Here is a 23,146-nt window from a genome sequence, read left to right as displayed (position 1 = left end):
ACAAGAACAGGCACATTAAGCTTAGGATAGCCGTAGACGGCATCTCACCCTGTATACTGTGGATTTAAGCATCAATAAATCCTTTTCGGAATCGGAACGCAAGGCGGCTACAGAGCAAAATGTCAACAACACCTGGGATTCCCAGCCAGTCTCCCATGCCAGTACTTACCGGGCCCTAAGCTGGGTAGCAGTCTGCGATCTGACGAGAGCAGGCGCGTTCAGCTTAAGGTGGCTGTTGACAGCTTCACGCCCTTTATACTGTGCATTTAAGCATCAATAAATCCTTTTCCGAATTGGAGCGGAAGGCGGCAACAGAGCAAAATGGCAACGGCACCCGGGATTCCCAGCCAGTCTCCCATGCCAGTACTTACCGGGCCCTAAGCTGGGTAGCAGTCTGCGATCTGACCAGAGCAGGCGCGTTCAGCTTAGGATGGCCGTTGACAGCTTATCGCCCTTTATACTGTGCATTTAAGAATCAATAAATCCTTTTCGGAATCGGAACGGAAGGCGGCAACAGAGCAAAATGTCAACGGCAGCCGGGATTCCCAGCCAGTGTCCCATGACGGTACTTACCGGGCCCTAAGATCTGTACCAGTCTGCGATCTGACGAGAGCAGGCGCGTTCAGCTTAGGATGGCCGTCGACAGCTTCACACCTTGTATACTGTGGATTTAAGCATCAATAAATTCTTTTCGGAATCGGAGCGGAAGGCAGCAATAGAGCAAATTGGCAATGGCACCCGGGATTCCCAGCCAGTCTCCCATGCCGGTACTTACTGGGCCCTAAGCTGCGTAGCAGTCTGCGATCTGACGAGAGCAGGCGCGTTCAGCTTAGGATGGCCGTTGACATCTTCACGCCTTGTATACTGTGGATTTAAGCATCAATAAATATTTTTTTTAATCGGAGAGGAAGGCGGCAACAGAGCAAAATGTCAATAGCACCTTGGATTGCCAGCCAGTCTCCCATGCCCGTACTTGCCGGGCAGCAGTCTGCGATCTGACAAGAACAGGCGCACTCAGCTTAGGATAGCCGTAGACGGCTTCACACCCTGTATACTGTAGATTTAAGCATCAATAAATCCTTTTCGGAATCTGAGCAAAATGTCTACAGAGCTACAAAGCAAAATGTCAACAACACCTGAGATTCCCAGCCAGTCTCCCATGCTGGTACTTACCGGGCCCTAAGCTGGGTAGCAGTCTGCGATCTGACGAGAGCAGGCGCGTTCAGCTTAGGATGGCCGTTGACAGCTTCACGCCCTTTATACTGTGCATTTAAGCATCAATAAATTCTTTTCCGAATCGGAGCGGAAGGCGGCAACAGAGCAAAATGTCAACTGCACCCGGGATTCCCAGCCAGTCTCCCATGTCGGTACTTACTGGGCCCTAAGCTGGGTAGCAGTCTGTGATCTGACGAGAGCAGGCGCGTTCAGCTTAGGATGGCCGTTGACATCTTTACGCCTTGTATATTGTGGATTTAAGCATCAATAGATATTTTTATTAATCGGAGAAGAAGGCGGCAACAGAGCAAAATGTCAATGGCACCTTGGATTACCAGCCAGTCTCCCATGCCGGTATCTGCCGGGCAGCAGTCTGCGATCTGAGGAGAGCAGGCACGTTCAGGCTTAGGATGACCGTTGACAGCTTCACACCCTGTGTATTGTGGATTTAACCATCAATAAATCCTTTTCCGAATCGGAGCGGAAGGCGGCAACAGATTAAAATGTCAACTGCACCCGGGATTCCCAGCCAGTCTCCCATGCTGGTACTTACCAGGCCCTAAGCTGGGTAGCAGTCTGGATCTGACGAGAGCAGGCGCGTTCAGCTTAGGATGGCTGTTGAGAGCTTCTCGCCCTTTATACTGTGCATTTAGGCATCAATAAATCCTTTTCGGAATCGGAACGGAAGGCGGCAACAGAGCAAAATGTCAACGGCAGCCGGGATTCCCAGCCAGTGTCCCATGCCGGTACTTACCAGGCCCTAAGATCTGTACCAGTCTGCGATCTGACGAGAGCAGGCGCGTTAAGCTTAGGATAGCCGTAGACGGTTTCACACCCTGTATATTGTGGATTTAAGCATCAATAAATCCTTTTCGGAATCGGAGCGGAAGGCGGCTAAGGAGCAAAATGTCAACAACACCTGGGATTCCCAGCCAGTCTCCCATGCTGGTACTTACCGGGCCCTAAGCTGGGTAGCAGTCTGCGATCTGACGAGAGCAGGCGCGTTCAGCTTAGGATGGCCGTTGACAGCTTCACGCCCTTTATACTGTGCATTTAAGCATCAATAAATCCTTTTCCGAATCGGAGCCGAAGGCGGCAACAGATTAAAATGTCAACTGCACCCGGGATTCCCAGCCAGTTTCCAATGCTGGTACTTACCAGGCCCTAAGCTGGGTAGCAGTCTGCGATCTGACGAGAGCTGGCGCGTTCAGCTTAGGATGGCCATTGACAGCTTGTCGCCCTTTATACTATGCATTTAAGCATCAATAAATCCTTTTCGGAATCGGAACAGAAGGCGGCAACAGAGCAAAATGTCAACGGCAGCCGGGATTACCAGCCAGTGTCCCATGCCGGTACTTACCGGGCCCTAAGATCTGTACCAGTCTGCGATCTGACGAGAGCTGGCGCATTAAGCTTAGGATGGCCGTCGACAGCTTCACACCTTGTATACTGTGGATTTAAGCATCAATAAATTCTTTTCGGAATCGGAGCGGAAGGCAGCAATAGAGCAAAATGTCAACGGCAACCGGGATTCCCAGCCAGTCTCCCATGCCAGTACTTACCGGGCCCTAAGCTGGGTAGCAGTCTGCGATCTGACGAGAGCAGGCGCGTTCAGCTTAGGATGGCCGTTGACATCTTCACGCCTTGTATACTGTGGATTTAAGCATCAATAAATATTTTTTTTAATCGGAGAGGAAGGCTGCAACAGATCAAAATGTCAACAGCACCTTGGATTGCCAGCCAGTCTCCCATGCCCGTACTTGCCGGGCAGCAGTCTGCGATCTGACAAGAACAGGCGCATTCAGCTTAGGATAGCCGTAGACGGTTTCACACCCTGTATATTGTGGATTTAAGCATCAATAAATCCTTTTCGGAATCGGAGCGGAAGGCGGCTAAAGAGCAAAATGTCAACAACACCTGGGATTGCCAGCCAGTCTCCCATGCTGGTACTTACCGGGCCCTAAGCTGGGTAGCAGTCTGCGATCTGACGAGAGCAGGCGCGTTCAGCTTAGGATGGCCGTTAACAGCTTCACGCCCTTTATACTGTGCATTTAAGCATCAATAAATCCTTTTCCGAATCGGAGCCGAAGGCGGCAACAGATTAAAATGTCAACTGCACCCGGGATTCCCAGCCAGTTTCCAATGCTGGTACTTACCAGGCCCTAAGCTGGGTAGCAGTCTGTGATCTGACGAGAGCAGGCGCGTTCAGCTTAGGATGGCCGTTGACAGCTTCACACTTTGTATACTGTGCATTTAAGCATCAATAAATCCTTTTCGGAATCGGAACGGAAGGCGGCAACAGGGCAAAATGTCAACGGCAGCCGGGATTCCCAGCCAGTGTCCCATGCCGGTACTTACCGGGCCCTAAGATCTGTACCAGCCTGCGATCTGATGAGAGCAGGCGCGTTCAGCTTAGGATGGCCGTTGACAGCTTCTCGCCCTTTATACTGTGCATTTAGGCATCAATAAATCCTTTTCGGAATCGGAACGGAAGGCGGCAACAGAGCAAAATGTCAACGGCAGCCGGGATTCCCAGCCAGTCTCCCATGCCAGTACTTACCGGGCCCTAAGCTGGGTAGCAGTCTGCGATCTGACGAGAGCAGGCGCGTTCAGCTTAGGATGGCCGTTGACATCTTCACGCCTTGTATACTGTGGATTTAAGCATCAATAAATATTTTTTTTAATCGGAGAGGAAGGCTGCAACAGATCAAAATGTCAACAGCACCTTGGATTGCCAGCCAGTCTCCCATGCCCGTACTTGCCGGGCAGCAGTCTGCGATCTGACAAGAACAGGCACATTCAGCTTAGGATAGCCGTAGACGGTTTCACACCCTGTATATTGTGGATTTAAGCATCAATAAATCCTTTTCGGAATCGGAGCAAAATGTCTACAGAGCTACAGAGCAAAATGTCAACAACACCTGAGATTCTCAGCCAGTCTCCCATGCTGGTTCTTACCGGGCCCTAAGCTGGGTAGCAGTCTGCAATCTGACGAGAGCAGGCGCGTTCAGCTTAGGATGGCCGTTAACAGCTTCATTCCCTTTATACTGTGCATTTTAGCATCAATAAATCCTTTTCCGAATCGGAGCTGAAGGCGGCAACAGATTAAAATGTCAACTGCACCCGGGATTCCCAGCCAGTCTCCCATGCTGGTTCTTACCAGGCCCTAAGCTGGGTAGCAGTCTGCGATCTGCCGAGAGCAGGCGCGTTCAGCTTATAATGTCCGTTGACAGCTTCACGTTTTGTATACTGTGCATTTAAGCATCAATAAATCCTTTTCGGAATAGGAACGGAAGGCGGCAACAGAGCAAAATGTCAACAGCAGCCGGGATTCCCAGCCAGTCTCCCATGCTGGTACTTACCGGGCCCTAAGCTGGGTAGCAGTCTGCGATCGGACGAAAGGAGGCGCATACAGCTAAGGATGGCTGTTGACAGCTTCTCGCCCTTTATACTGTGCATTTAAGCATCAATAAATCCTTTTCGGAATCGGAACGGAAGGCGGCAACAGAGCAAAATGTCAACGGCAGCCGGGATTCCCAGCCAGTGTCCCATGCCGGTACTTACCGGGCCCTAAGATCTGTACCAGTCTGCGATCTGACGAGAACAGGCGCATTCAGCTTAGGATGGCCGTAGACATCTTCACACCCTGTATACTGTGGATTTAAGCATCAATAAATCCTTTTCGGAATCAGAGCGTAAGGCGGCAACAGAGCAAAATGTCAACGACACCTGGGATTCCCAGCCAGTCTCCCATGGTGGTACTTACCGGGCCCTAAGCTGGGTAGCAGTCTGCGATCTGACGAGAGCTGGCGCGTTCAGCTTAGGATGGCCGTTGACAGCTTGTCGCCCTTTATACTGTGCATTTAAGCATCAATAAATCCTTTTCGGAATCGGAACAGAAGGCGGCAACAGAGCAAAATGTCAACGGCAGCCGGGATTACCAGCCAGTGTCCCATGCCGGTACTTACCGGGCCCTAAGATCTGTACCAGTCTGCGATCTGACGAGAGCTGGCGCATTAAGCTTAGGATGGCCGTCGACAGCTTCACACCATGTATACTGTGGATTTAAGCATCAATAAATTATTTTCGGAATCGGAGCGGAAGGCAGCAATAGAGCAAAATGTCAACGGCACCTGGGATTCCCAGCCAGTCTCCACTGCCAGTACTTACCGGGCCCTAAGCTGGGTAGCAGTCTGCGATCTGACGAGAGCAGGCGCGTTCAGCTTACGATGGCCATTGACAGCTTCATGCTTTTTATACTGTGCATTTAAGCATCAATAAATCCTTTTCGGAATCGGAGAGGAAGGCGGCAACAGAGCAAAATGTCAATAGCACCTTGGATTGCCAGCCAGTCTCCCATACCCGTACTTGCCGGGCAGCAGTCTGCGATCTGACAAGAACAGACACATTCAGCTTAGGATAGCCGTAGACGGCTTCACACCCTGTATACTGTGGATTTAAGCATCAATAAATCATTTTCGGAATCGAAGCGGAAGGCGGCTACAGAGCAAAATGTCAACAACACCTGGGATTCCCAGCCAGTCTCCCATGCTGGTACTTAACGGGCCCTAAGCTGGGTAGCAGTCTGCGATCTGACGAGAGCAGGCGCGTTCAGCTTAGGATGGCCGTTGACAGCTTCACACTTTGTATACTGTGGATTTAAGCATCAATAAATTCTTTTCGTAATCGGAGCGGAAGGCAGCAATAGAGCAAAATGTCAACGGCACCCGGGATTCCCAGCCAGTCTCCCATGCCAGTACTTACCGGGCCCTAAGCTGGGTAGCAGTCTGCGATCTGACGAGAGCAGGCGCGTTCAGCTTAGGATGGCCGTTGACATCTTCATGCCTTGTATATTGTGGATTTAAGCATCAATAAATATTTTTATTAATCGGAGAGGAAGGCGGCAACAGAGCAAAATGTCAATGGCACCTTGAATTGCCAGCCAGTCTCCCATGCTGGTAACTGCCGGGCAGCAGTCTGCGATCAGAGGAGAGCAGGCACGTTCAGGCTTAGGATGGCCGTTGACAGCTTCACACCCTGTGTATTGTGGATTTAAGCATCAATAAATCCTTTTCCGAATCGGAGCGGAAGGCAGCAACAGATTAAAATGTCAACTGCACCCGGGATTCCCAGCCAGTCTCCCATGCTGGTACTTACCAGGCCCTAAGCTGGGTAGCAGTCTGCGATCTGACGAGAGCAGGCGCGTTCAGCTTAGGATGGCTGTTGACAGCTTCACACTTTGTATACTGTGGATTTAAGCATCAATAAATAATTTTCGGAATCGGAGCAGAAACAGAGCAAAATGTCAACTGCACCCGGGATTCCCAGCCAGTCTCCCATGCTGGTACTTACCAGGCCCGAAACTGGGTAGCAGTCTACGATCTGACGAGAACAGGCGCATTCAGCTTAGGATGGCCGTAGACGTCATCACACCCTGTATACTGTGGATTTAAGCATAAATAAATCCTTTTCGGAATCGGAGCGTAAGGTGGCAACAGAGCAAAATGTCAACGACACCTGGGATTCCCAGCCAGTCTCCCATGCTGGTACTTACCTAGCCCTAAGCTGGGTATCAGTCTGCGATCTGACGAGAGCAGGCACGTTCAGCTTAGAATGGCCGTTAACAGCTTCTCGCACTTTATACTGTGCATTTAAGCATCAATAAATCCTTTTCGGAATCGGAACGGAAGGCGGCAACAGAGCAAAATGTCAACGGCAGCCGGGATTCCCAGCCAGTGTCCCATGCCGGTACTTACCGGGCCCTAAGATCTGTACCAGTCTGCGATCTGACAAGAGCAGGCACGTTAAGCTTAGGATGGCCGTCGACAGCTTCACACCTTGTATACTGTGGATTTAAGCATCAATAAATTATTTTCGGAATCGGAGCGGAAGGCAGCAATAGAGCAAAATGTCAACGGCACCCGGGATTCCCAGCCAGTCTCCCATGCCAGTACTTACCGGGCCCTAAGCTGGGTAGCAGTCTGCGATCTGACGAGAGCAGGCGCGTTCAGCTTAGGATGGCCATTGACAGCTTCATGCTTTTTATACTGTGCATTTAAGCATCAATAAATCCTTTTCGGAATCGGAGAGGAAGGCGGCAACAGAGCAAAATGTCAATAGCACCTTGGATTGCCAGCCAGTCTCCCATGCCCGTACTTGCCGGGCAGCAGTCTGCGATCTGACAAGAACAGGCACATTCAGCTTAGGATAGCCGTAGACGGCTTCACAACCTGTATACTGTGGATTTAAGCATCAATAAATCCTTTTCGGAATCTGAGCAGAAGGCGGCTACAGAGCAAAATGTCAACAACACCTGGGATTCCCAGCCAGTCTCCCATGCTGGTACTTACCGGGCCCTAAGCTGGGTAGCAGTCTGCGTTCTGACGAGAGCAGGCGTGTTCAGCTTAGGATGGCCGTTGCCAGCTTCACGCCCTTTATACTGTGCATTTAAGCATCAATAAATCCTTTTCCGAATCGGAGCGGAAGGCGGCAACAGATTAAAATGTCAACTGCACCCGGGATTCCCAGCCAGTCTCCCATGCTGGTACTTACCAGGCCCTAAGCTGGGTAGCAGTCTGCGATCTGCCAAGAGCAGGCGCGTTCAGCTTAGGATGGCCGTTGACAGCTTCACACTTTGTATACTGTGGATTTAAGCATCAATAAATATTTTTATTAATCGGAGAGGAAGGCGGCAACAGAGCAAAATGTCAATGGCACCTTGGATTGCCAGCCAGTCTCCCACGCCGGTATCTGCCGGGCAGCAGTCTGCGATCTGAGGAGAGCAGACACGTTCAGCTTAGGATGGCCGTTGACAGCTTCACACCCTGTATATTGTGGATTTAAGCATCAATAAATCCTTTTCCGAATCGGAGCGGAAGGCGGCAACAGATTAAAATTTCAACTGCACCCGGGATTCCAGCCAGTCTACCATGCTGGTACTTACCAGGCCCTAAGCTGGGTATCAGTCTGCGATCTGACGAGAGCAGGCGCGTTCAGCTTAGTATGGCCGTTGACAGCTTCACACCCTGTATACTGTGCATTTAAGCATCAATAAATCCTTTTCGGAATCGGAACGGAAGGCGGCAACAGAGCAAAATGTCAACTGCAACCGGGATTCCCAGCCAGTCTCCCATGCCGGTACTTACTGAGCCCTAAGCTGGGTAGCAGTATGCAATCTGACGAGAGCAGGCGCGTTCAGCTTAGGATGGCCATTGACAGCTTCATGCTTTTTATACTGTGCATTTAAGCATCAATAAATCCTTTTCGGAATCAGAACGGAAGGCAGCAACAGAGCATAATGTCAACTGCACCCGGGATTCCCAGCCAGTCTCCGATGCCGGTACTTTCTGGGCCCTAAGCTGGGTAGCAGTCTGCGATCTGACGAGAGCAGGCGCGTTCAGCTTAGGATGGCCGTTGACATCTTCACGCCTTGTATATTGTGAATTTAAGCATCAATAAATATTTTTATTAATCGGAGAGGAAGGCGGCAACAGAGCAAAATGTCAATGGCACCTTGGATTGCCAGCCAGTCTCCCATGCCGGTAACTGCCAGGCAGTAGTCTGCGATCTGAGGAGAGCAGGCACGTTCAGGCTTAGGATGGCCGTTGACAGCTTCACACCCTGTTTATTGTGGATTTAAGCATCAATAAATCCTTTTCGGAATCGGAACGGAAGGCGGCAACAGAGCAAAATGTCAACGGCAGCCGGGATTCCCAGCCAGTGTCCCATGCCGGTACTTACCGGGCCCTAAGATCTGTACCAGTCTGCGATCTGACGAGAGCAGGCGCGTTAAGCTTAGGATGGCCGTTGACAGCTTCACACCTTGTATACTGTGGATTTAAGCATCAATAAATTATTTTCGGAATCGGAGCGGAAGGCAGCAATAGAGCAAAATGTCAACAGCAACCGGGATTCCCAGCCAGTCTCCCATGCCAGTACTTACCGGGCCCTAAGCTAAGTAGCAGTCTGCGATCTGACGAAAGCAGGCACGTTCAGCTTAGGATGGCCATTGACAGCTTCATGATTTTTATACTGTGCATTTAAGCATCAATAAATCCTTTTCAGAATCGGAACGGAAGGCGGCAACAGAGCAAAATGTCAACTGCACCCCGGATTCCCAGCCAGTCTTCCATGCCGGTACTTACTGGGCCCTAAGCTGGGTAGCAGTCTGCGATCTGACGAGAGCAGGCGCGTTCAGCTTAGGATGGCCGTTGACATCTTCACACCTTGTATATTGTAAATTTAAGCATCAATAAATATTTTTATTAATCGGAGAGGAAGGCGGCAACAGAGCAAAATGTCAATGGCACCTTGGATTGCCAGCCAGTCTCCCATGCTGGTAACTGCCGGGCAGTGGTCTGCGATCTGAGGAGAGCAGGCACGTTCAGGCTTAGGATGGCCGTTAACAGCTTCACACCCTGTGTATTGTGGATTTAAGCATCAATAAATCCTTTTCCGAATCGGAGCGTAAGGCGACAACAGAGCAAAATGTCAACGACACCTGGGATTCCCAGCCAGTCTCCCATGCTGGTACTTACCAGGCCCTAAGCTGGGTATCAGTCTGCGATCTGACGAGAGCAGGCGCGTTCAGCTTAGGATGGCCGTTGACAGCTTCACACTTTGTATACTGTGCATTTAAGCATCAATAAATCCTTTTCGAAATCGGAACGGAAGGCGGCAACAGAGCAAAATGTCAACGACACCTGGGATTCCCAGCCAGTCTCCCATGCTGGTACTTACCGGGCCCTAAGCTGGGTAGCAGTCTGCGATCTGACGAGAGCAGGCACGTTCAGCTTAGGATGGCCGTTGACAGCTTCTTGATTTTTATATTGTGCATTTAAGCATCAATATATCTTTTTCGGAATCGGAACCGGAACCGGAACGGAAGGCGGCAACAGAGCAAAATGTCAACTGCACCCGGGATTCCCAGCCAGTCTCCCATGCTGGTACTTACCGGGCCCTAAGCTGGGTAGCAGTCTGCGATCTGACGAGAGCAGGCGCGTTCAGCTTAGGATGGCCGTTGACAGCTTCTCGCCCTTTATACTGTGCATTTAGGCATCAATAAATCCTTTTCGGAATCGGAACGGAAGGCAACAACAGAGCAAAATGTCAACGGCAGCCGGGATTCCCAGCCAGTCTCCCATGCTGGAACTTACCAGGCCCTAAGCTGGGTATCAGTCTGCGATCTGTCGAGAGCAGGCGCGTTCAGCTTAGGATGGCCGTTGACAGCTTCACACTTTGTATACTGTGCATTTAAGCATCAATAAATCCTTTTCGGAATCGGAAACGGAAGGCGGCAACAGAGCAAAATGTCAACGGCAGCCGGGATTCCCAGCCAGTGTCCCATGCCGGTACTTACCGGGCCCTAAGATCTGTACCAGTCTGCGATCTGACGAGAGCAGGTGCGTTAAGCTTAGGATGGCCGTCGACAGCTTCACACCTTGTATACTGTGGATTTAAGCATTAATAAATTATTTTCGGAATCGGAGCGGAAGGCAGCTATAGAGCAAAATGTCAACGGCAACCGGGATTCCCAGCCAGTCTCCCATGCCAGTACCTACCGGGCCCTAAGCTAGAGCGGTCTGCGATCTGACGAGAGCAGGCGCGTTCAGCTTAGGATGGCCATTGAAAGCTTCATGCTTTTTATACTGTGCATTTAAGAATCAATAAATCCTTTTCGGAATCGGAGCGGAAGGCGGCAACAGATTAAAATGTCAACTGCACCCGGGATTCCCCGCCAGTCTCCCAAGCTGGTACTTACCAGGCCCTAAGCTGGGTAGCAGTCTGCGATCTGACGATAGCAGGCGCGTTCAGCTTAGGATTGCCGTTGACAGGTTCACACTTTGTATACTGTGGATTTAAGCATCAATAAATAATTTTCGGAATCGGAGCAGAAACAGAGCAAAATGTCAACTGCACCGGGGATTCCCAGCCAGTCTCCCATGCTGGTACTTACCAGGCCCGGAGCTGGGTAGCAGTCTGCGATCTGACGAGAACAGGCGCATTCAGCTTAGGATGGCCGTAGACATCTTCACACCCTGTATACTGTGGATTTAAGCATCAATAAATCCTTTTCGGAATCGGAGCGTAAGGCGGCAACAGAGCAAAATGTCAACGACACCTGGGATTCCCAGCCAGTCTCCCATGCTGGTACTTACCGGGCCCTAAGCTGGGTAGCAGTCTGCGATCTGACGAGAGCAGGCGCGTTCAGCTTAGGATGGCCGTTGACAGCTTCACACTTTGTATATTGTGGATTTAAGCATCAATAAATATTTTTTTAATCGGAGAGGAAGGCGGCAACAGAGCAAAATGTCAACTGCACCCGGGATTCCCAGCCAGTCTCCCATGATGGTACTTACCAGGCCCGAAGCTGGGTAGCAGTCTGCGATCTGACGAGAGCAGGCGCGTTCAGCTTAGGATGGCCATTGACAGCTTCATGCTTTTTATACTGTGCATTTAAGCATCAATAAATCCTTTTCGGAATTGGAACGGAAGGCGGCAACAGAGCAAAATGTCAACGGCAGCCGGGATTCCCAGCCAGTGTCCCATGCCGGTACTTACCGGGCCCTAAGATCTGTACCAGTCTGCGATCTGACGAGAGCAGGCGCGTTAAGCTTAGGATGGCCGTCGACAGCTTCACACCTTGTATACTGTGGATTTAAGCATCAATAAATTATTTTCGGAATCGGAGCGGAAGGCGGCAACAGAGCAAAATGTCAACTGCACCCGGGATTCCCAGCCAGTCTCCCATGCCGGTACTTACTGGGCCCTAAGCTGGGTAGCAGTCTGCGATCTGACGAGAGCAGGCGCGTTCAGCTTAGGATGGCCGTTGACATCTTCACGCCTTGTATATTGTGGATTTAAGCATCAATAAATATTTTTTTAATCGGAGAGGAAGGCGGCAACAGAGCAAAATGTCAATGGCACCTTGGATTGCCAGCCAGTCTCCCATGCCGGTAACTGCCGGGCAGCAGTCTGCGATCTGAGGAGAGCAGGCACGTTCAGGCTTAGGATGGCCGTTGACAGCTTCACACCCTGTATATTGTGGATTTAAGCATCAATAAATCCTTTTCCGAATCGGAGCGGAAGGCGGCAACAGATTAAAATGTCAACTGCACCCGGGATTCCCCGCCAGTCTCCCAAGCTGGTACTTACCAGGCCCTAAGCTGGGTAGCAGTCTGCGATCTGACGAGAGCAGGCGCGTTCAGCTTAGGATTGCCGTTGACAGGTTCACACTTTGTATACTGTGGATTTAAGCATCAATAAATAATTTTCGGAATCGGAGCAGAAACAGAGCAAAATGTCAACTGCACCGGGGATTCCCAGCCAGTCTCCCATGCTGGTACTTACCAGGCACGGAGCTGGGTAGCAGTCTGCGATCTGACGAGAACAGGCGCATTCAGCTTAGGATGGCCGTAGACATCTTCACACCCTGTATACTGTGGGTTTAAGCATCAATAAATTATTTTCGGAATCGGAGCGGAAGGCAGCAATAGAGCAAAATATCAACGGCACGCGGGATTCCCAGCCAGTCTCCCATGCCAGTACTTACCGGGCCCTAAGCTGGGTAGCAGTCTGCAATCTGACGAGAGCAGGCGCGTTCAGCTTAGGATGGCCGTTGACAGCTTCATGCCCTTTATACTGTGCATTTAAGCATCAATAAATCCTTTTCCGAATCGGAGTGGAAGGCGGCAACAGATTAAAATGTCAACTGCACCCGGGATTCCCAGCCAGTCTCCCATGCTGGTACTTACCAGGCCCTAAGCTGGGTAGCAGTCTGCGATCTGACGAGAGCAGGCGCGTTCAGCTTAGGATGGCCGTTGACAGCTTCACGCCTTGTATATTGTGGATTTAAGCATCAATAAATATTTTTATTAATCGGAGAGGAAGGCGGCAACAGAGCAAAATGTCAATGGCACCTTGGATTGCCAGCCAGTCTCCCATGCCGGTAACTGCCGGGCAGCAGTCTGCGATCTGAGGAGAGCAGGCACGTTCAGGCTTAGGCTGACCGTTGACAGCTTCACACCCTGTATATTGTGGATTTAAGCATCAATAAATCCTTTTCCGAATCGGAGCAGAAGGCGGCAACAGATTAAAATGTCAACTGCAGCCGGGATTCCCAGCCAGTCTCCAATGCTGGTACTTACCAGGCCCTAAGCTGGGTAGCAGTCTGCGATCTGATGAGAGCAGGCGCGTTCAGCTTAGGATGGCCATTGGCAGCTTCACACTTTGTATACTGTGGATTTAAGCATCAATAAAAAAAATTCGGAATCGGAGCAGAAACAGAGCAAAATGTCATCTGCACCCGGTAATCCCAGCCTGTCTCCTATGCTGGTATTTACCAGGCCCGAAGCTGGGTAGCAGTCTGCGATCTGACGAGAACAGGCGCATTCAGCTTAGGATGGCCGTAGACATCTTCACACCCTGTATACTGTGGATTTAAGCATCAATAAATAATTTTCGGAATCGGAGCAGAAACAGAGCAAAATGTCAACTGCACCCGGGATTCCCAGCCAGTCTCCCTTGCTGGTACTTACCAGGCCCGAAGCTGGGTAGCAGTCTGCGATCTGACGAGAACAGGCGCGTTCAGCTTAGGATGGCCGTTGACAGCTTCTCGCCCTTTATACTGTGCATTTAGGCATCAATAAATCCTTTTCGGAATTGGAACGGAAGGCGGCAACAGAGCAAAATGTCAACGGCAGCCGGGATTCCCAGCCAGTGTCCCATGCCGGTACTTTCCGGGCCCCAAGATCTGTACCAGTCTGCGATCTGACGAGAGCAGGCGCGTTAAGCTTAGGATGGCCGTCGACAGCTTCACACCTTGTATACTGTGGATTTAAGCATCAATAAATTCTTTTCGGAATCGGAACGGAAGGCGGCAACAGAGCAAAATGTCAACTGCACCCGGTATTCCCAGCCAGTCTCCCATGCCGGTACTTACTGGGCCCTAAGCTGGGTAGCAGTCTGCGATCTGACGAGAGCAGGCGTGTTCAGCTTAGGATGGCCGTTGACATCTTCATGCCTTGTATATTGTGGATTTAAGCATCAATAAATATTTTTTTAATCGGAAAGGAAGGCGGCAACAGAGCAAAATGTCAATGGCACCTTGGATTGCCAGCCAGTCTCCCATGCCGGTAACTGCCGGACAGCAGTCTGCGATCTGAGGAGAGCAGGCACGTTCAGGCTTAGGATGGCTGTTGACAGCTTCACACCCTGTATATTGTGGATTTAAGCATCAATAAATCCTTTTCCGAATCGGAGCGGAAGGCGGCAACAGATTAAAATGTCAACTGCACCCGGGATTCCCAGCCAGTCTCCCATGCTGGTACTTACCAGGACCTAAGCTGGGTAGCAGTCTGCGATCTGACGAGAGCAGGCGCGTTCAGCTTAGGATGGCCGTTGACAGCTTCACACTTTGTATACTGTGGATTTAAGCATCAATAAATAATTTTCGGAATCGGAGCAGAAACAGAGCAAAATGTCAACTGCACCCGGGATTCCCAGCCAGTCTCCCTTGCTCGTACTTACCAGGCCCGAAGCTGGGTAGCAGTCTGCAATCTGACGAGAACAGGCGCGTTCAGCTTAGGATGGCCGTTGACAGCTTCTCGCCCTTTATACTGTGCATTTAGGCATCAATAAATCCTTTTCGGAATTGGAACGGAAGGCGGCAACAGAGCAAAATGTCAACGGCAGCCGGGTTTCCCAGCCAGTGTCCCATGCCGGTACTTACCGGGCCCTAAGATCTGTACCAGTCTGCGATCTGACGAGAGCAGGCGCGTTAAGCTTAGGATGGCCGTCGACAGCTTCACACCTTGTATATTGTGGATTTAAGCATCAATAAATTCTTTTCAGAATCGGAGCGGAAGGCAGCAACAGAGCAAAATATCAACGGCACCCGGGATTCCCAGCCAGTCTCCCATGCCAGTACTTACCGGGCCCTAAGCTGGGTAGCAGTCTGCGATCTGACGAGAGCAGGCACGTTCAGCTTAGGATGGCCATTGACAGCTTCACCCTTTGTATACTGTGGATTTAAGCATCAATAAAAAAATTTCGGAATCGGAGCAGAAACAGAGCAAAAGGTCAACTGCACCCGGTAATCCCAGCCAGTCTCCAATGCTGGTATTTACCAGGCCCGAAGCTGGGTAGCAGTCTGCGATCTGACGAGAACAGGCGCATTCAGCTTAGGATGGCCGTAGACATTTTCACACCCTGTATACTGTGGATTTAAGCATCAATAAATCCTTTTAGGAATCGAAGCAGAAGGCGGCAACAGAGCAAAATATCAACGACACCTGGGATTCCCAGCCAGTCTCCCATGCTGGTACTTACCGGGCCCTAAGCTGGGTAGCAGTCTGCGATCTGACGAGAGCAGGCGCGTTCAGCTTAGGATGGCCGTTGACAGCTTCGCACTTTGTATACTGTGCATTTAAGCATCAATAAATCCTTTTCGGAATCGGAACGGAAGGCGGCAACAGAGCAAAATGTCAACGGCAGCCGGGATTCCCAGCCAGTGTCCCATGCCAATACTTACCGGGCCCTAAGATCTGTACCAGTCTGCGATCTGACGAGAGCAGGCGCGTTAAGCTTAAGATGGCCGTCGACAGCTTCACACCTTGTATACTGTGGATTTAAGCATCAATAAATCCTTTTCCGAATCGGAGCGGAAGGCGGCAACAGATTAAAATGTCAACTGCACCCGGGATTCCCAGCCAGTCTCCCATGCTGGCACTTACCAGGCCCTAAGCTGGGTAGCAGTCTGCGATCTGACGAGAGCAGGCGCGTTAAGCTTAGGATGGCCGTCGACAGCTTCACACCTTGTATACTGTGGATTTAAGCATCAATAAATTATTTTCGGAATCGGAGCAGAAGGCAGCAATAGAGCTAAATGTCAACCGGGATTACCAGCCAGTCTCCCATGCCAGTACTTACCAGGCCCTAAGCTGGGTAGCAGTCTGCGATCTGACGAGAGCAGGCGCGTTCAGCTTAGGATGGCCATTGACAGCTTCATGCTTTTTATACTGTGCATTTAAGCATCAATAAATCTTTTTCGGAATCGGAACGGAAGGCGGCAACAGAGCAAAATGTCAACTGCACCCGGGATTCCCAGCCAGTCTCCCATGCCGGTACTTACTGGGCCCTTAGCTGGGTAGCAGTCTGCGATCTGACGAGAGCAGGCGCAATCAGCTTAGGATGGCCGTTGACATCTTCACGCCTTATATACTGTGGATTTAAGCATCAATAAATATTTTTTTTAATCGGAGAGGAAGGCGGCAACAGAGCAAAATGTCAATAGCGCCTTGGATTGCCAGCCAGTCTCCCATGCCGGTAACTGCTGGGCAGCAGTCTGCGATCTGAGGAGAGCAGGCACGTTCAGGCTTAGGATGGCCGTTGACAGCTTCACAACCTGTATATTGTGGATTTAAGCATCAATAAATCCTTTTCCGAATCGGAGCGGAAGGCGGCAACAGATTGAAATGTCAACTGCACCCGGGATTCCCAGCCAGTCTCCCATGCTGGTAATTACCAGAACCTAAGCTGGGTAGCAGTCTGCGATCTGACGAGAGCAGGCGCGTTCAGTTTAGGATGGCCGTTGACAGCTTCACAATTTGTATACTGTGGATTTAAGCATCAATAAATAATTTTCGGAATCGGAGCAGAAACAGAGCAAAATGTCAACGGCAGCCGGGATTCCCAGCCAGTCTCCCAAGCTGGGTAGCAGTCTGCGATCTGACGAGAACAGGCGCATTCAGCTTAGGATGGCCGTAGACATCTTCACACCCTGTATACTGTGGATTTAAGCATCAATAAATCCTTTTCGGAATCGGAGCGTAAGGCGGCAACAGAGCAAAATGTCAACGGCAGCCGGGATTCCCAGCCAGTGTCCCATGCCGGTACTTACCGGGCCCTAAGATCTGTACCAGTCTGCGATCTGACGAGAGCAGGCGCGTTAAGCTTAGGATGGCCGTCGACAGCTTCACACCTTGTATACTGTGGATTTAAGCATCAATAAATTCTTTTCGGAATCGGAGCGGAGGGCAGCAATAGAGCAAAACGTCAACGGCACCTGGGATTCCCAGCCGGTCTCCCATGCCAGTACTTACCGGGCCCTAAACTGGGTAGCAGTCTGTGATCTGACGAGAGCAGGCGCGTTCAGCTTAGGATGGCCATTGACAGCTTCATGAATTTTTATACTGTGCATTTAAGCATCAATAAATCCTTTTCCTAATCGGAACAGAGCAAAATGTCAACGGCACCTGGGATTCCCAGCCAGTCTCCCAAGCTGGTACTTACCGGGCCCTAAGCTGGGTAGCAGTCTGCGATCTGACGAGAGCAGGCGCGTTCAGCTTAGGATGGCCGTTGACAGCTTCACACTTTGTATGCTGTGGATTTAAGCATCAATAAATAATTTTCGGAATCGGAGCAGATACAGAGCAAAATGTCAACTGCACCCGGGATTCCCAGCCAGTCTCCCATGCTGGTACTTACCAGGCCCGAAGCTGGGAAGCAGTCTGCGATCTGACGAGAACAGGCGCATTCAGCTTAGGATTGCCGTAGACATCTTCACACCCTGTATACTCTGGATTTAAGCATCAATAAATCCTTTTCGGAATCGGAACGGAAGGCGGCAACAGAGCAAAATCTCAACGGCAGCCGGGATTCCCAGCCAGTGTCTCATGCCGGTACTTACCGGGCCCTAAGATCTGTACCAGTCTGCGATCTGACGAGAGCAGGCGCGTTAAGCTTAGGATGGCCGTCGACAGCTTCACACCTTGTATACTGTGGATTTAAGCATCAATAAATTATTTTCGGAATCGGAGCGGAAGGCAGCAATAGAGCAAAATGTCAACGGCACCCGGGATTCCCAGCCAGTCTCCCATGCCAGTACTTACCGGGCCCTAAGCTGGGTAGCCGTCTGCGATCTGACGAGAGCAGGCGCGTTCAGCTTAGGATGGCCATTGACAGCTTCATGCTTTTTATACTGTGCATTTAAGCATCAATAAATCCTTTTCGGAATCAGAGAGGAAGGCGGCAACAGAGCAAAATGTCAATAGTTCCTTGGATTGCCAGCCAGTCTCCCATGCCCGTACTTGCCGGGCAGCAGTCTGCGATCTGACAAGAACAGGCACATTCAGCTTAGGATAGCCGTAGACGGCTTCACACCCTGTATACTGTGGATTTAAGCATCAATAAATCTTTTTCGAAATCGAAGCGGAAGGCGGCTACAGAGCAAAATGTCAACAACACCTGGGATTCCCAGCCAGTCTCCCATGCTGGTACTTACCAGGCCCTAAGCTGGGTAGCAGTCTGCGATCTGACGAGAGAAGGCGCGTTCAGCTTAGGATGGCCGTTGACAGCTTCTCGGCCTTTATACTGTGCATTTAAGCATCAATAAATCCTTTTCGGAATCGGAACGGAAGGCGGCAACAGAGCAAAATGTCAACGGCAGCCGGGATTCCCAGCCAGTGTCCCATGCCGGTACTTACCGGGCCCTAAGATCTGTACCAGTCTGCGATCTGACGAGAGCAGGCGCGTTAAGCTTAGGATGGCTGTCGACAGCTTCACACCTTGTATACTGTGGATTTAAGCATCAATAAATTATTTTGGGATTCGGAGCGGAAGGCAGCAATAGAGCAAAATGTCAACGGCACCTGGGATTCCCAGCCAGTCTCCCATGCCAGTACTTACCGGGCCCTAAGCTGGGTAGCAGTCTGCGATCTGACGAGAGCAGGCGCGTTCAGCTTAAGATGGCCATTGACAGCTTCATGCTTTTTATACTGTGCATTTAAGCATCAATAAATCCTTTTCGGAATTGGAGAGGAAGGCGGCAACAGAGCAAAATGTCAATAGCACCTTGGATTGCCAGCCAGTCTCCCATGCCCGTACTTGCCGGGCAGCAGTCTGCGATCTGACAAGAACAAGCACATTCAGCTTAGGATAGCCGTAGACGGCTTCACACCCTGTATACTGTGGATTTAAGCATTAATAAATCCTTTTCGGAATCGAAGCGGAAGGCGGCTACAGCAAAATGTCAACAACACCTGGGATTCCCAGCCAGTCTCCCATGCTGGTACTTACCAGGCCCGAAGCTGGGTAGCAGTCTGCGATCTGACGAGAACAGGCGCATTCAGCTTAGGATGGCCGTAGACATTTTCACACCCTGTATACTGTGGATTTAAGCATCAATAAATCCTTTTCGGAATCGGAGCGTAAAGCGGCAACAGAGCAAAATGTCAACGACACCTGGGATTCCCAGCCAGTCTCCCATGCTGGTACTTACCGGGCCCTAAGCTGGGTAGCAGTCTGCGATCTGACGAGAGCAGGCACGTTCAGCTTAGGATGGCCGTTGACAGCTTCACGCCCTTTATACTGTGCATTTAAGCATCAATAAATCCTTTTCCGAATCGGAGCGGAAGGCGGCTACAGCAAAATGTCAATAGCACCTTGGATTGCCAGCCAGTCTCCCATGCCCGTACTTGCCGGGCAGCAGTCTGCGATCTGACAAGAACAGGCACATTCAGCTTAGGATAGCCGTAGATGGCTTCACACCCTGTATACTGTGGATTTAAGCATCAATAAATCCTTTTCGGAATCGAAGCGGAAGGCGGCTACAGCAAAATGTCAACAACACCTGGGATTCCCAGCCAGTCTCCCATGCTGGTACTTACCGGGCCCTAAGCTGGGTAGCAGTCTGCAATCTGACGAGAGAAGGCGCGTTCAGCTTAGGATGGCCATTGACAGCTTCACACTTTGTATACTGTGGATTTAAGCATCAATAAATAATTTTCGGAATCGGAGCAGAAACAGAGCAAAATGTCAACTGCACCCGGTATTCCCAGCAAGTCTCCCATGCTGGTACTTACCAGGCCCGAAGCTGGGTAGCAGTCTGCGATCTGACGAGAACAGGCGCATTCAGCTTAGGATGGCCGTAGACATTTTCACACCCTGTATACTGTGGATTTAAGCATCAATAAATCCTTTTCGGAATCGGAGCGCAAAGCGGCAACAGAGCAAAATGTCAACGACACCTGGGATTCCCAGCCAGTCTCCCATGCTGGTACTTACCGGGCCCTAAGCTGGGAAGCAGTCTGCGATCTGACGAGAGCAGGCACGTTCAGCTTAGGATGGCCGTTGACAGCTTCACGCCCTTTATACTGTGCATTTAAGCATCAATAAATCCTTTTACGAATCGGAGCGGAAGGCGGCTACAGCAAAATGTCAATAGCACCTTGGATTGCCAGCCAGTCTCCCATGCCCGTACTTGCCGGGCAGCAGTCTGCGATCTGACAAGAACAGGCACATTCAGCTTAGGATAGCCGTAGACGGCTTCACACCCTGTATACTGTGGATTTAAGCATCAATAAATCCTTTTCGGAATCGAAGCGGAAGGCGGCTACAGCAAAATGTCAACAACACCTGGGATTCCCAGCCAGTCTCCCATGCTGGTACTTACCGGGCCCTAAGCTGGGTAGCAGTCTGCGATCTGACGAGAGAAGGCGCGTTCAGCTTAGGATGGCCATTGACAGCTTCACACTTTGTATACTGTGGATTTAAGCATCAATAAATAATTTTCGGAATCGGAGCAGAAACAGATTAAAATGTCAACTGCACCCGGGATTCCCAGCCAGTCTCCCATGCTGGTACTTACCAGGCCCGAAGCTGGGAAGCAGTCTGCGATCTGACGAGAACAGGCGCATTCAGCTTAGGATTGCCGTAGACATCTTCACACCCTGTATACTCTGGATTTAAGCATCAATAAATCCTTTTCGGAATCGGAACGGAAGGCGGCAACAGAGCAAAATCTCAACGGCAGCCGGGATTCCCAGCCAGTGTCTCATGCCGGTACTTACCGGGCCCTAAGATCTGTACCAGTCTGCGATCTGACGAGAGCAGGCGCGTTAAGCTTAGGATGGCCGTCGACAGCTTCACACCTTGTATACTGTGGATTTAAGCATCAATAAATTATTTTCGGAATCGGAGCGGAAGGCAGCAATAGAGCAAAATGTCAACGGCACCCGGGATTCCCAGCCAGTCTCCCATGCCAGTACTTACCGGGCCCTAAGCTGGGTAGCCGTCTGCGATCTGACGAGAGCAGGCGCGTTCAGCTTAGGATGGCCATTGACAGCTTCATGCTTTTTATACTGTGCATTTAAGCATCAATAAATCCTTTTCGGAATCAGAGAGGAAGGCGGCAACAGAGCAAAATGTCAATAGTTCCTTGGATTGCCAGCCAGTCTCCCATGACCGTACTTGCCGGGCAGCAGTCTGCGATCTGACAAGAACAGGCACATTCAGCTTAGGATAGCCGTAGACGGCTTCACACCCTGTATACTGTGGATTTAAGCATCAATAAATCTTTTTCGAAATCGAAGCGGAAGGCGGCTACAGAGCAAAATGTCAACAACACCTGGGATTCCCAGCCAGTCTCCCATGCTGGTACTTACCAGGCCCTAAGCTGGGTAGCAGTCTGCGATCTGACAAGAGAAGGCGCGTTCAGCTTAGGATGGCCGTTGACAGCTTCTCGGCCTTTATACTGTGCATTTAAGCATCAATAAATCCTTTTCGGAATCGGAACGGAAGGCGGCAACAGAGCAAAATGTCAACGGCAGCCGGGATTCCCAGCCAGTGTCCCATGCCGGTACTTACCGGGCCCTAAGATCTGTACCAGTCTGCGATCTGACGAGAGCAGGCGCGTTAAGCTTAGGATGGCTGTCGACAGCTTCACACCTTGTATACTGTGGATTTAAGCATCAATAAATTATTTTGGGATTCGGAGCGGAAGGCAGCAATAGAGCAAAATGTCAACGGCACCTGGGATTCCCAGCCAGTCTCCCATGCCAGTACTTACCGGGCCCTAAGCTGGGTAGCAGTCTGCGATCTGACGAGAGCAGGCGCGTTCAGCTTAAGATGGCCATTGACAGCTTCATGCTTTTTATACTGTGCATTTAAGCATCAATAAATCCTTTTCGGAATTGGAGAGGAAGGCGGCAACAGAGCAAAATGTCAATAGCACCTTGGATTGCCAGCCAGTCTCCCATGCCCGTACTTGCCGGGCAGCAGTCTGGGATCTGACAAGAACAAGCACATTCAGCTTAGGATAGCCGTAGACGGCTTCACACCCTGTATACTGTGGATTTAAGCATTAATAAATCCTTTTCGGAATCGAAGCGGAAGGCGGCTACAGCAAAATGTCAACAACACCTGGGATTCCCAGCCAGTCTCCCATGCTGGTACTTACCAGGCCCGAAGCTGGGTAGCAGTCTGCGATCTGACGAGAACAGGCGCATTCAGCTTAGGATGGCCGTAGACATTTTCACACCCTGTATACTGTGGATTTAAGCATCAATAAATCCTTTTCGGAATCGGAGCGTAAAGCGGCAACAGAGCAAAATGTCAACGACACCTGGGATTCCCAGCCAGTCTCCCATGCTGGTACTTACCGGGCCCTAAGCTGGGTAGCAGTCTGCGATCTGACGAGAGCAGGCACGTTCAGCTTAGGATGGCCGTTGACAGCTTCACGCCCTTTATACTGTGCATTTAAGCATCAATAAATCCTTTTCCGAATCGGAGCGGAAGGCGGCTACAGCAAAATGTCAATAGCACCTTGGATTGCCAGCCAGTCTCCCATGCCCGTACTTGCCGGGCAGCAGTCTGCGATCTGACAAGAACAGGCACATTCAGCTTAGGATAGCCGTAGACGGCTTCACACCCTGTATACTGTGGATTTAAGCATCAATAAATCCTTTTCGGAATCGAAGCGGAAGGCGGCTACAGCAAAATGTCAACAACACCTGGGATTCCCAGCCAGTCTCCCATGCTGGTACTTACCGGGCCCTAAGCTGGGTAGCAGTCTGCGATCTGACGAGAGAAGGCGCGTTCAGCTTAGGATGGCCATTGACAGCTTCACACTTTGTATACTGTGGATTTAAGCATC

General features: G+C 50.6%; 23 pseudogenes; all 23 read right to left on the bottom strand.

The window, feature by feature from the left end:
• Window positions 1-1,124: 1,124 nt before the first annotated feature.
• LOC130334644 (5S ribosomal RNA) lies at window positions 1,125-1,244 on the bottom strand (annotated as a pseudogene).
• Window positions 1,245-2,122: 878 nt separating this feature from the next.
• On the bottom strand, window positions 2,123-2,242 carry LOC130320891 (5S ribosomal RNA; annotated as a pseudogene).
• A 486-nt stretch (window positions 2,243-2,728) lies between these two features.
• On the bottom strand, window positions 2,729-2,848 carry LOC130353132 (5S ribosomal RNA; annotated as a pseudogene).
• Window positions 2,849-3,726: 878 nt separating this feature from the next.
• LOC130329372 (5S ribosomal RNA) lies at window positions 3,727-3,846 on the bottom strand (annotated as a pseudogene).
• Window positions 3,847-5,728: 1,882 nt separating this feature from the next.
• On the bottom strand, window positions 5,729-5,848 carry LOC130352037 (5S ribosomal RNA; annotated as a pseudogene).
• Window positions 5,849-5,930: 82 nt separating this feature from the next.
• On the bottom strand, window positions 5,931-6,050 carry LOC130321385 (5S ribosomal RNA; annotated as a pseudogene).
• Window positions 6,051-6,323: 273 nt separating this feature from the next.
• LOC130352149 (5S ribosomal RNA) lies at window positions 6,324-6,443 on the bottom strand (annotated as a pseudogene).
• Window positions 6,444-7,124: 681 nt separating this feature from the next.
• LOC130315996 (5S ribosomal RNA) lies at window positions 7,125-7,244 on the bottom strand (annotated as a pseudogene).
• Window positions 7,245-7,516: 272 nt separating this feature from the next.
• On the bottom strand, window positions 7,517-7,636 carry LOC130352234 (5S ribosomal RNA; annotated as a pseudogene).
• Window positions 7,637-9,703: 2,067 nt separating this feature from the next.
• LOC130325459 (5S ribosomal RNA) lies at window positions 9,704-9,823 on the bottom strand (annotated as a pseudogene).
• Window positions 9,824-9,905: 82 nt separating this feature from the next.
• LOC130330373 (5S ribosomal RNA) lies at window positions 9,906-10,025 on the bottom strand (annotated as a pseudogene).
• A 94-nt stretch (window positions 10,026-10,119) lies between these two features.
• Window positions 10,120-10,239, bottom strand: LOC130352638 (5S ribosomal RNA; annotated as a pseudogene).
• Window positions 10,240-11,323: 1,084 nt separating this feature from the next.
• LOC130314600 (5S ribosomal RNA) lies at window positions 11,324-11,443 on the bottom strand (annotated as a pseudogene).
• Window positions 11,444-12,919: 1,476 nt separating this feature from the next.
• Window positions 12,920-13,039, bottom strand: LOC130351802 (5S ribosomal RNA; annotated as a pseudogene).
• Window positions 13,040-15,494: 2,455 nt separating this feature from the next.
• LOC130329908 (5S ribosomal RNA) lies at window positions 15,495-15,614 on the bottom strand (annotated as a pseudogene).
• A 1,652-nt stretch (window positions 15,615-17,266) lies between these two features.
• LOC130334959 (5S ribosomal RNA) lies at window positions 17,267-17,386 on the bottom strand (annotated as a pseudogene).
• A 70-nt stretch (window positions 17,387-17,456) lies between these two features.
• LOC130352695 (5S ribosomal RNA) lies at window positions 17,457-17,576 on the bottom strand (annotated as a pseudogene).
• Window positions 17,577-18,055: 479 nt separating this feature from the next.
• On the bottom strand, window positions 18,056-18,175 carry LOC130316153 (5S ribosomal RNA; annotated as a pseudogene).
• A 676-nt stretch (window positions 18,176-18,851) lies between these two features.
• On the bottom strand, window positions 18,852-18,971 carry LOC130328756 (5S ribosomal RNA; annotated as a pseudogene).
• Window positions 18,972-19,443: 472 nt separating this feature from the next.
• LOC130330362 (5S ribosomal RNA) lies at window positions 19,444-19,563 on the bottom strand (annotated as a pseudogene).
• A 1,652-nt stretch (window positions 19,564-21,215) lies between these two features.
• LOC130316145 (5S ribosomal RNA) lies at window positions 21,216-21,335 on the bottom strand (annotated as a pseudogene).
• Window positions 21,336-22,011: 676 nt separating this feature from the next.
• On the bottom strand, window positions 22,012-22,131 carry LOC130328745 (5S ribosomal RNA; annotated as a pseudogene).
• Window positions 22,132-22,603: 472 nt separating this feature from the next.
• Window positions 22,604-22,723, bottom strand: LOC130330351 (5S ribosomal RNA; annotated as a pseudogene).
• Window positions 22,724-23,146: the final 423 nt, after the last annotated feature.

This window comes from Hyla sarda, chromosome 1 (genome assembly GCF_029499605.1).
Source record: "Hyla sarda isolate aHylSar1 chromosome 1, aHylSar1.hap1, whole genome shotgun sequence".
NCBI classification, from domain to species: Eukaryota; Metazoa; Chordata; class Amphibia; order Anura; family Hylidae; genus Hyla; species Hyla sarda.
Note: the sequence above shows the minus strand (reverse complement) of the source record. Positions and strands in the feature narration are given on the sequence as shown.